General features: G+C 33.4%; 1 long non-coding RNA gene across 1 annotated transcript; it reads right to left on the bottom strand.

Annotated features, from left to right (window-relative positions):
• Nucleotides 1–16476: 16476 nt before the first annotated feature.
• On the bottom strand, nucleotides 16477–17200 carry LOC133330295 (uncharacterized). Its single transcript, XR_009754338.1, has 2 exons — nucleotides 17054–17200; nucleotides 16477–16922 (listed from the first exon to the last, which is right to left on the bottom strand). It is a non-coding gene; the product is annotated as an uncharacterized LOC133330295 (long non-coding RNA).
• Nucleotides 17201–17253: the final 53 nt, after the last annotated feature.

Here is a 17253-nt window from a genome sequence, read left to right as displayed (position 1 = left end):
GCCACAATTATTGCCCGAACATCGTGAAATTCTATATGGAAAATGGGATCGGGCCAAATAAAAAGCATACCTATTTTGATAAAGATCGATTAATATTTAGCGGGTCAAATGGATTTAGATATAGATCGGCCGATTTAAGGTAAATGGGCACAAAAGTCCCTATATATCTTTCGATTTGCATGAAATTTGGCATAGGGTACGAATTAGGTCCAGAATGATGTGTGCTAAGTTTCGTGAAAATCGGTTCAAATACAGATAAAGCTCCTATATATATATATATATATATATATATATATATTGTTTTTTCTTTTTTTTTTCAAAGAATATTTTTCTATGGATTTTAGGTCTGTATGTGTAGATTTATTTCCCAGGACTATCAGAGTCGTATTCGGGAACTTTGTGTAAGGATATATCAAGGTCAATCTGAGCTAAGCCTTTTTTCAATAATGTATGTTAACGTCTATCAGAGCTGTAGGCGTGGATTTTTTAAAGAATATTTTTGCAACAACTCTCAGAGGACTATCAGAGTCAGACGTGGATTAGTTAAATAATATGTTTGCAACAATTCTCCGAGTTATAGACGAGGTTTTCTTCAAAGACTATGAATGTCATGGGTGTGGATTTTTTATAAAGAATATTTTTCTACGGTTTTCAAGGCTGTATGTGTGGATTTTTTAAAGAATCTTTTTAAGTATTATATGTTGGCGATCTCCTTTTAAAAACAAATTTTGGAGGACTTGCCAAACTGTAGGCCTGGATATTTAAAATTTTTTTTTTCTGAACTTTAAGCGTTAGAGAAACAAGGATTACGCTAAAATAAAAGTTTTCAGCCGTAGCTTTACTGACAGAATTTTGATTCCCACCGGAATAATACTTCAAAAAAAAAAAAAAAAAAAAAAGCGAAGCACCTACCCGAAAATTTTACAAATCAAAAAAAAACAAAATGTAAAATGAAATCATTTTCGATTTGTATCGATAAGCTCCGTGAATAGAAATCATGCTCGAAAAAAGGAAACATAATCCCGACACTTTGTGAGAAATCAATCAAACGGAAATGAAAATTTGTTTTCTCAACAACAATACGTCAGCACACGAATATGAAACGATTGTTTGCCCAAAGCACCATAACGACGCCGCAATTTAAACACATACAAAATATATATGGCTATGTAAGTGAGTGTGTGTATATGTGAATATAATTTAAGTATAAATGTGAATTTTGAATATCAAATAGAAATTGGAAATCTTGTGGCAAAGCAATGGTGTGTACGGATATTCATGGACTAAAGAGTGTGGGCGCGTACGAGAACATGCCAAACCACTTCCCCCCACACGCCTCAATTTACCGCCTAGCGGGTATACAGGTGTTTTTGCCTCTCCATCAATACCCGTTCAATCTTGAAGATTTGTAGTTGGGCCCCATAACTTGAATCGCATTTTCATTTTCACCTCAAAAATCCAACCCCATCCACCCCTTTCTTTCATACACCTTTCATCTCACCTACAATGAAGAGTTATTTTTCTCATTTTGCAAATGTCAGTACCATATGTTCGGTTTTGCTATGTTGATGATAACCAGTTTGTTTGTGTGTTCCTAGCGTGAAATTACAGAAAAATAACTTTTCCACTTTTATCCTATGCGATGTATGTACATATGTGTTTGGCGGTGTTGTTGTTTGTTGCTTTTGTTTCTTTCAATTCTGTCTTCCCTGAAGTAGTTTTGCCGTACATTTCCTATTGTTTCCTTATTTTTTTTATTTATGCGTATTTTTTCCGGTTTTTTATTTCTATCCACATAAATCTCAATTGTTTCGGAATGTGAAATGTGTGTGTTTGTGTGGTCGTGCACATAAAGGTAAGGGGGTGAAAAAAGAAAATATTATCAGTATGGTATTGTGGGATGAATGCATGATTACTTTTCATTGATTAGCTTTTTTGAAATATTGGTGGTAATGTTACTAAATTAAATTTTAATAAATTCATATTGATAACAAAATAAAGTCAATTTGAAATTTATTATTTTATTTATCAAGATCAGAAAAGGTAGAAATATTTCATGGAAGAATTTCATATTTAAAACCATATTATTTATTGCTGTGAAAATAGGAAGAGAGGTAATGAAGGTAATTTATAAGAATTTATCAGTTGAAAGGTTATTTGAATACTATTTTCAAGGACTATCAGAGCTGTTGGAGTGACTTTTTTTACTGCATATTTTTCAAGGACTATCGAAGATGTATGAGTTGATTTTTTTTAAAGAATATTTGTATTGGGCTTTCAGACCGGTAAGGCGTGGATTTATTAAAGAATATTTGTCTTGGGCTTTCAGACCGGTAAGGCGTGGATTTTTTAAACAATATTTGTCTTGGGCTTTCAGACCGGTAAGGCGTGGATTTTTTAAAGAATATTTGTCTTGGGCTTTCAGACCGATAAGGCGTGGATTTTTTAAAGAATATTTGTCTTGGGCTTTCAGACCGGTAAGGCGTGGATTTTTTAAAGAATATTTGTCTTGGGCTTTCAGACCGGTAAGGCGTGGATTTTTTAAAGAATATTTGTCTTGGGCTTTCAGACCGGTAAGGCGTGGATTTTTTAAAGAATATTTGTCTTGGGCTTTCAGACCGGTAAGGCGTGGATTTTTTAAAGAATATTTGTCTTGGGCTTTCAGACCGATAAGGCGTGGATTTTTTAAAGAATATTTGTCTTGGGCTTTCAGACCGATAAGGCGTGGATTTTTTAAAGAATATTTGTCTTGGGCTTTCAGACCGATAAGGCGTGGATTTTTTAAAGAATATTTGTCTTGGGCTTTCAAACCGGTAAGGCGTGGATTTTTTAAAGAATATTTGTCTTGGACTTTCAAACCGGTAAGGCGTGGATTTTTTAAAGAATATTTGTCTTGGACTTTCAAACCGGTAAGGCGTGGATTTTTTAAAGAATATTTGTCTTGTCTTGGAGTTTCAGATCGGTAAGGCGTGGATTTTTTAAAGAATATTTGTCTTGTCTTGGGCTTTTAGACCAGTAAGGCGTGGATTTTTTAAAGAATATTTGTCTTGGGCTTTCAGGGCCGACTATACCACTTAGGGTATATACTAGAGATTATTGTATTTTTTGAAGGACCATGAAATCAGATGAAATTAAATACGTATCTATATGAATAAAACAGGACACTTCATTCTACGATCTTTTAAATCGAAGAAATTACCAAAATCTGGACCTATTTAAATTAAACTTGGTACTTTAACAGGACGTAATTCCAGGCACAATTTGGTATGGTGTGCAAAATTTCGTCGCAATCGGCCAAACGTTGGGTGTTTTGTGTCATTCGGACAAACGTTGGGCCTTTGGTACACCATTTACTTAAAGTCGAACGAATTTATAGACGGGAGCTACATATAAATCCGAACCGATTTCAACAAATCTTCACACACATAAATCTGTACATAAATCAGTACCGATTGGAAATTTGGATTTTGGTGCACCATTTACATAAAATTGGATGAAAATATGTACGGAAGCTATATCTAATTTAACCTCTTATCAGAGACTTTACCGTTTCCTAGAATGTGTTAAATAATTTTTATTTGACTCATTTTGCCTTATCAACCATAAAACGATTCAGTTTGCTTTAAATCTATTTATGGATTTTATTTTATATATTTTTTGTTTTTATATGTAGAAATTGCCAACATTTTAACCCTTCCTATCTCCAACACCATCTATCTATAAGCGTCATTGTGTGCTGTCGTTATTGTTGTTACCATTGCCAGCTAATTCGTTTAAAGTCTTTTCTACGTTTTTTTCTTCTCTTGTCTTCATGCCAAACTCCTAACTAGTTATACAAATTAAAGCATTTTATTGCTTTCGTTAGTAGCGCGCTTGTTATCTTTTTCCTGTCCGCTTGTTTGTTTGTCTGCATCGTGCATCATTGCAGAAACAGTGTCTGTTTTAACGTAGTTAATGGATGGGTGGGTGGTAGATGGTATAGAAAAAACACACAAACGGAGAAATATATATACAACAACAAAAGCAACATTTGCAAACTAATTAAGCACAAGAATTATGTTTGCATTTCTTGAAGACTTGTGCAAAATTTCCCAGTGATTTTACGCGTTGGCTTGGTCGGTGGACGGTGTTATGGTGGTTCTCTTCTGTTAGAGATTCTGCACCGAGATTTTGCGTTTTCCTGGCAAGAGTTAGTTACGTTAGGTTCCCTTTTTGTTGCCTTAATTTGTTTTAATTGAACTAAATTTTCGGTCATTTAACTTAAATTAAGCAAAAAGTTAAAGAAAATTTCTTGTGCTATTTTATGGGGAACATAAATAAAATGGTTTACACCAAGTGTAAATAGAGCTTGTGAATAGTACCGGAGGATTGTACGTGCGGAAGTGAAATTTATTTTAAATTAGAAATTTGAAGAAAATGAAATTTCAAAACTATTTCGGTTTCTTTTTAAACAAATACCTTCACTACAAAATGGTTTCTGTTGTTTAAAAGTGAAAAAGACCATTTGATGTGCCCTATAACTTACTTCCGCTTCGACAAACTACCAATCCACCAACTCAATAAATTATTGATGGTTGTGTGAACGAGACCATATTTGTGGAATAAACAATGTCAATAAAACCATAGTTATCCTTCATTTATCCATGTACCACATCCATCCACATGTACATATATTTATGATATGTGACAGGATATAATCTCCATATGTATTTATGTATGTGTGCATGTATTAACTTTTGTGTTAGATTTTTTAATAAATATAATTAAAAATGTTGGCCACACTTTGTGGTCTTCTATGTCGGTTTACTGGAACTTTTTCTTTTTAATTTCATTTTGCCCAGAGTTTAGAGAGAATTTATACTAACCAATACGGTTTCTAATAGTTTAAAGAAGCCACACAACAAAATATAAATATTGAAAACTTATAAAATTATTAAATCTGGTTTGTATTAATTATATTTTTAGGAAAATAATAAAAATATTGTTTGAAATATAAAATAAATCATATTAGGAACATTAAATTGTATAATTTATTAATAACCCTAGTAGTATTTTTTAAATAGTTGACAATGCACAGTTTGGATTCAAATGGGATTCTGCGTTTGCAGCAAATTAAACATGTGTTTTTAAGCTGAAGAAAGAGTTGAAAGTCTTAAGGATACCTCCATTCTCGGTTTCAAAAAATTGAATTTTAAGGTTTCTATTTAATTCGAACCCACACTAAATCAAGAAAGTCTCTTTAACATTTCGAGTGAAAATCTCTCTAAAACACATAATCGATTTATTGTGTCAGCACCAAGCGACGGCAATGGCGCTTCAACTTCAAACATTAAACGCATTTTTCTCGAAACAGAGTTTTTACCGAAGAATACATTGATTGATAAACATTGATTATGGTCGAAAAAACTAAGTCCGCCATTTTGTTAATTTTTGTGCGTTGTTAATAATCCTATATGATAAGGGAGACTGGGGCACCTTCGGCATCGGGGCATATTCGACAATGGCGTTTTCGATATGAAGCTCTCATAGTACATCTCTACCTTTAATGCATAGGCATCGTATATAAAAATATAAATCTGTCGCACAGTTTGAAATCTCTAGTAATATGTTTATTTAGATGTACGCCATATACATATAGTGCTAAAAACTATCCTTTAATTTGGTTCGAAATTACATATATAAGACCAAACGTGCCGCCGCTAAAAAATATAGCCTTAAAAGTCAAATATTGAGTTGCATATTTAAAACAAAATAAAACATTTAGAGGATTTGAAATATGCACCGTTTTGTTGTGTAATTTGTTGCCATTTTAAGGGTAAGTTCATAATACCTCTCTCATAGAAGTCCTGCTCTCTATTTGCAAAAAAAAAAACTCTAGGTGATAATCGCTTTGTGCCAAGTACGGACTGTATGGCGGATGCAATTAAACTTCCCAACCAAGCTCACGAAGTTTCTGGAGAGTCACTGTAGTTGTGTGTGGCCTAGTGTTAGTGTCCTAGTGGAACACTACATCTCTCCTGTTCTGAGAGTTTCTGATCAATTGTAAATGGTTTAAAACAGTTTTATTGTCGATGTTTAGCTCCTGGTCAAGTTCTCCGATGTAATCGACATTTCCGACCGGCCTATCTATCCAAAATGCCTGAACGAAACCAAAATTGTGACATCCTGTAACTCACAAATGAATGCACAAAAAAACAGCAATTTTTTTTTTTTACTGCGAAATGTCATCCTTCCAACAAACATAAATCTGAAATTGTTTGATTGACAAGAATATTTTCTTCAACCATCATTTTCGAAAATTCGAATCCGCATCTCCCATTTTTTTTTGCTTCTCCCTATTTATTCATAATAAGGCGAGAATATAAAAGCAAAAAAAAGTAGCGACATATCTCCCTAGCGAATATCCAGAATAAAGCTGTTTGTCTCAACCGGAAAAACATTGGGAGTTTGGTGCACCATTTACTTAAAATCGGGTGAAACTATGTATGGGAGCTATATCTAAATCTATGCTGATTTCAACAAAACTTCGCATACATTAAACTGGACCTAATTTAGTACAATTTTGCCTCGATCGGACACATTTTGAGAGTTTGGTGCACTATTTACATAAAATCGGACGAAACTATATATGTGAGCTATATCTAAATCTAAACCGATTTTCTCTAAGGCTCGTCCTTGGGCCAAATAAGTGAATTTTTTCTAAATTTCATCCAAATCGTTGTTTACGATTTAACATAAAAAAAAAACGGATGGGCGGACATGCATAATATTTCGCGATGCGTAGTATTTCGCGATATTGCAATCTCTTGATCAATTAGAGGCCAACTGATCTCTGCATCATCTTTTCCGAATCATATTTTCCAGGAGTAAAAAATAATCCATAATATTCATATTTTGTATATTACACAAACCAATTTTGGTTCATTTACTCCTCTAAATATTAACAGTTCCCCATGAAAAATTTGTGATGTTCGGATGACAATTGTGTTGTCTAGAGCCACTAGAAAATCAGAAAATTATATTTTGCATCCATTTATTCCCCCACAATATCATCTGATCTTCATCGAAAATTATAGGCGTCGTCCTTGACCAAATTTCCGTTATATAGGGACTACCCCGAAACATAAGTCAATATCAATATTGTTTAGTAGTGAGGTTGCCAATATATTTAGGATCAGAAATTCCAGATTAAAGGCAATTCCGATGAAAACCGTACCCAAAATATCGAATATTGGCGGTAACATTATATGGGGGCTACTCTGAAGAATTCATCATATTACCAACAAGTACAAAATACCGAATAATGGGAGGTACCGTTATATGGGGGCTATACCAAAACGTGGACCGAATTCCAATTCCAAACATCCTGTGCAAAATTTCAGAGCTCTATCTAAATTATTGCGAACCGCCAACAACGTTATATATTTTTTTATATTAATTATTAAATTATTTTTTTGTTCCATTTTTCATCAGTTGTTATATTGATATATTCTATTACATTCTTTTAATAGATATGACTCAGTTTTATAAGGCAACAATTCGAGAAATAATTTAAAAATAGCATATTTTTTATGATATATTTGGCATAAAGTCATCTCCCAGTTATAGTAAAGGACCACTATCCACTTTTGTGACATATATTTGTAAATAATTTATGCAAAAAACTTAATACAGAATTCCATCAACAGACTTCAGTTCACAGCGTTGCAACTGTCGTGCACGGCTAAAGTGAAAAGTTTTGCCATGTCCCAACAACAACAACAACGAAAAACAGAAAACAAAGAAGAATTAACGAAAAATACCGGATGTTCGGGGTTTTTTTGTTTCGTTTCGAAGTTCATTTAAATCTGGAAGTTACCCGTTAAATGTAGACGGATGATGGGCAACAGAAAAAACGAAGGAGAAACGGATGAGATTATTTGAATAATGTAATTATTTTCCAGTCGAATGATTGTTGACACACTAATGACGACGACGAGGATGATGATGATAAAGTGTCAGCCGAGAGGTTAATGAATTCCAACGGCTGCGACGAATTGGTAAATTTATACAAGGGGTGATTAAACTACTTCCAGTTTATTTTTATTTTCGAACATCCATTGTAGTTGTTGGAATGTGAAAAAGATAAAATGACAAGTAAAAAAGGAATGCAAAACACACAGACATACACAACTACATGAAAATAAAAAAGCGTGTTGCTCGGAAAATTATTTATCATTACAAAGCGGATTTAAATGTTGGAGGTTATTGCTGTCTTTTGTTTACGTAAACAATGCCTTTGATAAAGATGTACGAGTATGTATGCATGTTTATTTGTTGAATGTGCATGTTGACATTTTAACAGGTTGCTTTACACGAAGCCTAGCTGGAGATTCATGAAAAAATCTTTTGTTCACAGATTTATTACAAGCCATCAATCATAATCAATGCTTTAAGTCAATGCAATGGCATTTGAATTCATCGCTTACAAAGGATATTCATTTTCACATGTTGTGAAAGGAACAATTTTGCACTTTTTTATTTTAAACAATGAAATGGGTTTTCGGGGAAAAATACAATTTTCAAACTGGTGGGGATTCTGGTAGAGATTTTCCTTGAATAAATTCATGAAGAACAAAGCTACTTCATATTTGTTGCTTTCACAAAAAATATTTTTAAACTCTGATGCGAAATAAGCTATGGAACTGTTTTATTATTTTTTAGTTTCATCCCTTCCGATTTAATTTTGGATTTCAATACGCAACAAGCCCCTTTCCTTTTAGTATAAATTTAAAAACATTTTTTAATTGTAGGAAAATTTGTTAACATTTGAAAAGCCTCGCAAACACCTTTAAGGTTTCCTCTATAACTGATGACCTGGTAATCTCTCACATTATCCTTTGAAATTAAATCATGTCTTGTCTCTGTGATAAATAACCAAAGGTAAACATATATTTATAGAAATATTGGAACAAATTAATCGATCGTAATGCACATACGAGTATAATACCAGAGGTAGCATAAATTATTGATAATGTATGTATGCATGCCTTTGTGCCAATGGTTTTCAACACTTTTCAATCACCCGAGCAACCTTTGTTGTTGTTCTTGTGTACATATATTATTTATCTTTTGATATTGTATACTACTAGTTTCAAAGTGTAATTAAAATAAAATTTTATTTTTCCTTTCTTACAAGCATGTTTTGATTCCTTTGATATATGTTTTGTATTTGTTACGACAAATGTATAATGAAAAGATACGTCTGGTAGAGAAACCTTTGTAAACAAGCTATATGTGACCTAGATAATATAATTATTAGTATACCCTTCACCACTGTGTGGTACAGGGTAGTATGATTTTTGCACTAGGCAAAAGAAATCGAGATATTCCTTTTGAGAATATTTATGGAAATCACTGTTCGTCATATATTTTTGTGAGCAAAGTACAGGTCGCATTTATGATCCGAATTGGATGAAATTTGACATAGGTCACTTATTTGGTCCAAGGACGAACCCTATACAAACTGGAGAAAATCGGTTCAGTTTTAGATGTGGGTCCCATATATATGTTAGTCCGATTTTATGTAAATGGTGCACCAAAGTTCTTATATATAGCTCGAAATTCGGTGTTGTGTACTGAATTAAGTCTAGAATGATGTGCGATAAGTTTCATGAAAATTGGTTCAGATATATATATATATATATATATATTCGTCCGATTTAATGTAAATGGTGCATCAAAGTCCCTATATATACTTCGATTGGCACGAAATTTGGCATTGTGTGCTGAGTTATGTCTAGAATGATGTATGCAAAGTTTCGTTAAAATCGGTTCCGATTCTGATATAGCTCCCATACATACAAGGTATCTAATTGAGACTAGAATGACCTTATTGGGTTTTGTTAAAATTGATGCAAATGATATATATTTCAAACGGATGCCTGATTGAGAATAGATATATCCGAAGTTGTGAAGGATATCATATAGCCGGTCCGTCCGACTTTACTACTTTCCTTACTTTTTTTTAAATCGGTTCAGATTCAGGTATATCTTATATAAGGTTCGGGAAAAAGTGGTCCATAATTGTTATATTAACTATAAAACTTTATTTATTATGCTTCTATCTCATTGAAGTTTTGCTCTCTATTTGAAAAAAAAAATCTAGTAGTCGATTTTCACAATACGACGCAGGAAACTTTTTGTTTTTGTCATTAACAAAATTTTGCAATGCAAGAAAAAGTTGATAATCGCATGGTGCCAAGTCTGAACTGTATGGCGGATGCATTAAAATTTCCCAATTAAGCTCCCGGAGTTTCTGACGAGTCACTGTAGATATGTGTGGACTAGCGTTGTCCTTGTGGAACACGACACCTCTCCTGTTGGTAAATTCTGGTTAATTGTTATTCTCAAATGGTCCAGTTGTTGACAGTAGAGATCAGAATTTAGCGTTTAGCTATATGGAAGCAACTCATTATAAATAATACCCTTCCAGTCCCACCAAATGCATAGCAGAAACTCCTGACCGTTAGTCCTGGTTTGACCACCGTTTGATGTGCTTCACCGCTCTTTAACCACGATTGTATTCGCACAGAGTTATTGTATGTGATCCATTTCTCATCTTCAGTCAATATCCGCTTAAGAAATGGGTCTATCTCACTCCGTTGGGCCAAGGCTTCGCAAATGCAAATTCGTACATCATATTTATTTCTGTTAATTGTTGTGGCACCCAAACATCGAGCTTCTTTTTGAATCCAGATTTGTGGAAATGGTTTAAAACAGTTTTATGGTCGATTTTTTGATCATTTCTCCGATTTTATCGACATTTTCAACGACCGGGCTAATGGATTTCTCTTTGCCAATATTACAGCCAATTTGGTCCGAAGCAAATAATGACCATTGTCATTATTCGAAGCAAATCTTTAATGTTGTATACATGTATGTTATTTTGAACATTAAATTTTAAACTGGCTTCTCTCCATTTGAACAATGACACCATGATCTTAAAAATGCATACATTTTTCACATATCCCTATATATTGAGAATCCGAATTGCAAATATACAAAATTTTGCCAAACTTGAGACGGGATGGCACCTTTATATTTGGGGCTATGTAAAACATCATGTACCTATATTCGGATCCAAAAAGTGGAAGCCATTAGTACACATCAATGCCAAACATCCTACGAGTAGTAGAAATGTATGTTCATGGGTTCTGTCATAGGCCTTGGAGATGAAAATCCCTCTAATTATCATTACCAAAAAATTATAGGAGTTGTCTTTAACCAGACTTTTGTAAAGACCGTTCCATAACGAACATGGATAGATCGAGATAGGACGAATATTTCGTGGCGTCAAATGGATCCTAGTTATACGCGTAATATAAATATAAAGATTGACTTATTAAAACTCCTTCTTTAATGACGACCAAACAAATTTCAAATTTTTTTAAGATATTACAAACGTAATAAACATCATACATGCTGAAAGGTATAAAACGTCCTTGACTTGCCTATTGCTTAACTTCCACCCGCTATCATCAAACAAATAATTATAATTGTTAACAACTTTATCCTCGAAAGCTATCAGCAAAACTTACATAAATTGTTAGTCATCAATTCACATAATAATGAAAAAAATGTATAGATAACACAATCCCCCACAAACTAATATCTTTCATAATAGAATATTTATAAGCTAAAGTTATTCTGGGAAAATTTTCTATTTCTAGAAACATACTTCTCATTTTCAATATTTCCATCTCTCTGAAGTCAAATCGAATTTTATGTGAAAAGTTTGTATTGTATAAATCGATTCCCAGTTTACCATAAACTTTGAAAACAGTATTTTTGGAGTTATATTTCAATATCGAACAACTCGCACCACAACACAACACAACATGACACAAACAGACAAACATTCAATAAATGGTCAGCTCATAGAGAGAGTCATGCTTGTTTAAATAAACTTAATCTCATCCCAATGGATTGTGGGGGATGGGTGAATGTTTGCGTTACAGCGCTCATCGTCATCTACTGCTGTTCGGTTTTTTACGTAATTGTAGGAAATAAACTTAAGTCATTACTCAAACTATAGCTAGCTACCGCAATTTAGTTTAGATAACGAATGCTTTTTTGCATATCATCTCTTCGGTGTATATTTGAGGAGTAACCGATCTGCAGATGGTAGGTATATTTAGTTTAGCATTCCTTTTGTAATGAGAATAATTTAAGAATATTATATACAATTTTAAATTACGATGGACCAGAAGTACTTTTCATGAGTCTGTTGATATACCGACGTCCTCTTGATATTAAATTTGTAATTCAACATTCTAAGAACAATTTTTTTATGCACTATAGACAGATTTCAAACATATTTTAGGTTAAGTTGGCATATATGTAAAACTATTTTTCTCATATAAAGTAAAATTTGTCATTCCGTTTTCAATATCTCAAAATATTTACAAGAGACTCCATAAAATATGTATATCCTTGACCAGAATAAAATTCGATGTCTAATTAGTCATGACCGCCCATCTGTTGAAATCACGAGAGTTTGCAATAATTAAGAATGCTTGCTATTGAAAATGGGATATATCTGTTTTTGTATTGGTATGACCTCTATATAACAGTACTCCCCAATATTCGTTATTATGGCTCCCACATAACGCTACGCCTTAATATTCGGTATTCGATTTTAAGTACACACTATGGGCTAGGAATAAATTTTTTTGGCAAAGTCCATTTCGGGGGGAGCTCATAAAACGTTATATATTTCAAATCTTGAGATTTTGATCTCTATAACATTTCCAGTCACATAGTTCGAAATTTCTAGCTAATAAGCTTATTTAGATACATGGGTGGGTTTTTGTATTTTTATATATGTTTCTGTAATATTTCAATTCCAAATCGTAAGTATTTCGTGTTTAAAACTTTTTAAATTTTTAAGACAATATTATTAAAAAGTGCTTAACTACGATGTGTATTATTATAGAAATATTTAAAAATATAATGTTTTTACAAAACTGATCAAAAAAATAAAAAAAAAAATATAAAAAGTACATTCGGGGTACATTCGGCATTTTAAAGTGGGGCACATTCGGCCATATACAGATTGTGCAATTTTATTTCCCTAAAATGTTTTTGAGTTTGTCTTTAAAACTAATCCTTTAATATGGTTCGAAATTGCATATATAAAATCAAACGTGCTTGTATTGACGAAAATGCGATAAAAAACCTCTATTTCTGATGGTGTGTGCGACCCAGGGATGGTCCGTGTGACGAATTTTTAGGTTTTTGACTGTCAAAAAGGTGTAAACGTCGAAAACGTCATATACCAGTATAAAATGTAATAAATATAGTAAACGTCATTTATTTCAATATTATCAGCATATACAATTATTTTCAAGAATATATAATATTTTTGCATATATCTGACTATTCTTTACTAGAACTGATAAAAATTTCTAAATTTTTTTGAGAAGAAAATTTTGAAATTTTATATGGATTTGGGTGAGGCATGCGTAATTTCAAATTGAGTAATGGAAATAGCTATTTTATCAAAAACCTAATGGATTTGGGTAGGTTTCCGACGTTTCTGACGTATGTATAATACGTCGGAAATGTATGTCATTTACGTCATTGTTTCTGACAGGCCATCTCTGGTGCGACCTCGAGATGTAAGCGTCCGCCGCTAGAAAATAAAGTCCTATAATTCAAACATTGTGTGGCGTATTAAAACCAAATAGAGCCTTTAGAGGATCAGAACTTCAACCAGACTGATAGCGATGACAATTACCCGGCTATGACTATGGTGCCGAATGTGCCCCATCAAATGCCGAAGCTACCCCGGGTTGGGGCACATTCGGCGAATTTGACTTTTTTACAAAACCGTAAAATTTTTTAACTAATACTATTTTTTATATCTTTTTGGTACTATTTCATATAATTAAGTGTCAGAGGACAATAATCAGCCATAAAGTTGTTATATATGTTGAATAATTACTAAGATATAGAGCTCTAAAAAAAGTGCCGAAGGTGCCTCAGGTTCCCCTACTAACATGAAATAAAGCTTAATTAAATAGATATAGGGGAGACTGGGGCACCTTCGGCACTTGTTTTTAGAGCTCTATATCTCAGTACATATTCAACATATATAACAACTTTATGGCTGATTATTGTCCTCTGACACTTCGGCACTTTTTTTTTAGAGCTCTATATCTCAGTACATATTCAACATATATAACAACTATATGGCTGATTATTGTCCTCTGACACTTAATTATGAAAAATAGTACCAAAAAGATATATAAAAATAGTATTAGTTAAAAAATTTTACAGTTTTGTAAAAAAAGTCAAATTCGCCGAATGTGCCCCAACCCGGGTAGCTTCGGCATTTGATGGGGCACATTCGGCACCATAGTCATAGCCGGGTAATTGTCATCGCTATCAGTCTGGTTGAAATTCTGATTATCTAAAGGCTCTATTTGGTTTTAATACGCCACACAATGTTTGAATTATAGGGCTTTATTTTCTAGCGGCGGACGTTTAAATCTCAAGGTCGCACACACCATCAGAAATAGGGGTTTTCTATCTCATTTTCGTCAATATAAGCACGTTTGATCTTTTATATGCAATTTCGAGCCATATTAAAGGATTAGTTTTAAAGACAAACTCAAAAACATTTTAAGGAAATAATATTGCACAACCTGTATATGGCCGAATGTGCCCCAAAAAATGCCAAATGTGCCCCAAATGTACTTTTTATAGTTTTTTCATTTTTTTCGATCAGTTTTGTAAAAATATTATATTTTTAAATATTTATATAATAATACACATCGTAGTTAACCACTTTTTAATAATATTGTCCTAAAAAGTTTTATACACGAAATACTTACGAAATGGAATTGAAATATTACAGAAACATTTATAAAAATACAAAAACCTATGTAAATAAATAAGCTTATTAGCTAGAAATTTCAAACTTTGTGTAAGTTATTTATTTCGATATTCGATACCTATGTATCGAAACTAGTGATGTACGGTGAGAGCTTCATATCGAAAACGCGATTGCCGAAGGTGCCCCGATGCCGAAGGTGCCTCAGTCTCCCCTAACTGGTGCATATATAATGAAAGCAATATTATTAGTAATATAACGATTATAATAAAAAATCGTATATAAAACTCATAAGTATGAGTATTGAGTTTCAGTATTGAGTTTCAGAACCTAATACCATTCAATGGTTTAGCACCAATCGACGCCCTCATATATTCTCTGTCGGCGACCGTTAATAAACTTAAGAGTTATAGCCGATAATATAAAAATAGTCTTTTAACAGTAAGGAAAGTAGTAAAGTCGGACGTGCCGACGCATTTTTGAAGATCATTACAAAGAAATGGGATGAATTAAAATATGTGGTCTTTATCTAAATGTGAACCGATTTAGATCAATCCATAAACATGTCATTCGTTTGTTACAATGGGACAAAATTATGTAAATCGATTTAAAACTATATGATACCCTTCACCACTTTGGATACATGCAAGATATTTTAATATCTACAATATCCTGTAGATAGAACGGTCATAGAATCTTTGTAGGACCATTGAAATTAAATGTGCTATCTAGATAGATATTTGAACCAAAAAACAAAAAAATATATTTACATAAAATCGAACGAAAATATATGTTAGACCTATATCAAAATCTGACCCGATTTCAACAAACCTTATCACGCATCATTTTTTTCTCAATAGCATTCGCTATGCAAAATTTTACTCAATCAGACAAATATTGGGAGTTTGGTGTATCATTCACAAAAAGTCAGACGAAACTATATATAGGAGCTATATCTAAATCTGAACCGACTTAAAAAAAACTTCGCAGACATCAGTCTGGATCTAATTCAGTACTCTGTGCAGAATTTTGTCCCAAACGGATTCAGGACTCTGTGCCAATCGTAAAAATATTGAAAGTTTGATGTATCATTCACAATAAATCGGACGAAACAATATATGGGAACTATATCTAAATCTGAACCGATTTCAACAAAACTAGCGACCTGTACTTTGTTCACGAAAATACAGGGTGAGATAAAGAAACTGCAACAAAGTCAAACGCCATACTTTCTATATATATTTTTTAATTTTATTGAATGAAAGCAACAAATATCAGAAATAGTATCAAATTTTTGAATAAGTTTAGATTTGCTCAAATTGATCACCTTTGGCATGAATTATGGCCTTCAAACGGCCAATGAACCCGTCACACGTTGCCCGAATGTTGCTCTGCGGTATTGTGGTTCATTCCCGGCGAAGCGTTTTTTTGAGATGATCGACACATTTATACTGATGACTCCGTCGATTAATACGAGCGGAGAGCTTTTGATATAAAATGTTTGTGTGCCCAAGGCTTTAATACACCCTCCATAATATTTTTTCGATAATATTCGGCATTTATTCTGGTGACACCGTCGATTAATACGAGCGGAGAGCGATAATTGGCTGTTATGGCGGGCCACACCATCACCATGGCCGGCGTTTGAGTTCTAGTGGCCAACCGAAGGTTCACATTTTCAGCTGACCTCTTTGGCAAGTAAATACGATCATTTTGTTTGTTTACAAACTGCTGGACAACGAATGTTTTCTCATCGGAGAAAACCAAATTCGGCAGTTGACCACTTTCGGCCAAGCGAAGCAAATCTTTAGCTCTTTTGAGTTTCTGTTGCGGTATAAGTTCTTGCACTTTTTGGAATTTTAATGGCTTTACTCCAAACACATTTTTTAATATTTGCCGTATGGAATATTGCGATATGTTCAGCTCACGAGCAATTTTTCGGACACTGCGACGCGGGTTTCAATCAAGTCGCTTCTTTATTTCTCGAACCATTTCTCTTGATGTTGCTGTTTTCTTCTGTCCAGTTCCTTGACGTCGGACTACGCTACCAGTATCACGGTAACACAAAAGATTTATTCACATTTATATGCTGGAGTGCTCTAACGATAGCCACTTGTGGTTTTCAAGCCAAATATAAAGAAATCACTATCACGCTTGAATTCCATCTAGAATAACTTTTTTTCTAGAAAATTCTCACCAAAATAATTTTGTACGCCTGTTAACAATATAATGAGCTGTCACTAGAATAATTTTAACAGCTGTCGGACGAGTGGCTTAGAAATTACAGTCTGAAGTTGATTGCATTTTTTTCACCACACCCTGTACATGGATGGACGGACGAACGGAGGGACATGCATAAATCGACTAAGAAAGTG

The sequence above is a fragment of the Musca vetustissima genome, unplaced genomic scaffold (genome assembly GCF_032173495.1).
Source record: "Musca vetustissima isolate MV318-11 ecotype Yass unplaced genomic scaffold, APGP_CSIRO_Mvet_v1 utg73858, whole genome shotgun sequence".
Lineage (NCBI taxonomy): Eukaryota > Metazoa > Arthropoda > Insecta > Diptera > Muscidae > Musca > Musca vetustissima.
The sequence above is the reverse complement of the archived record's forward strand: the minus strand, read 5'-3'. Positions and strand labels throughout refer to the sequence as shown.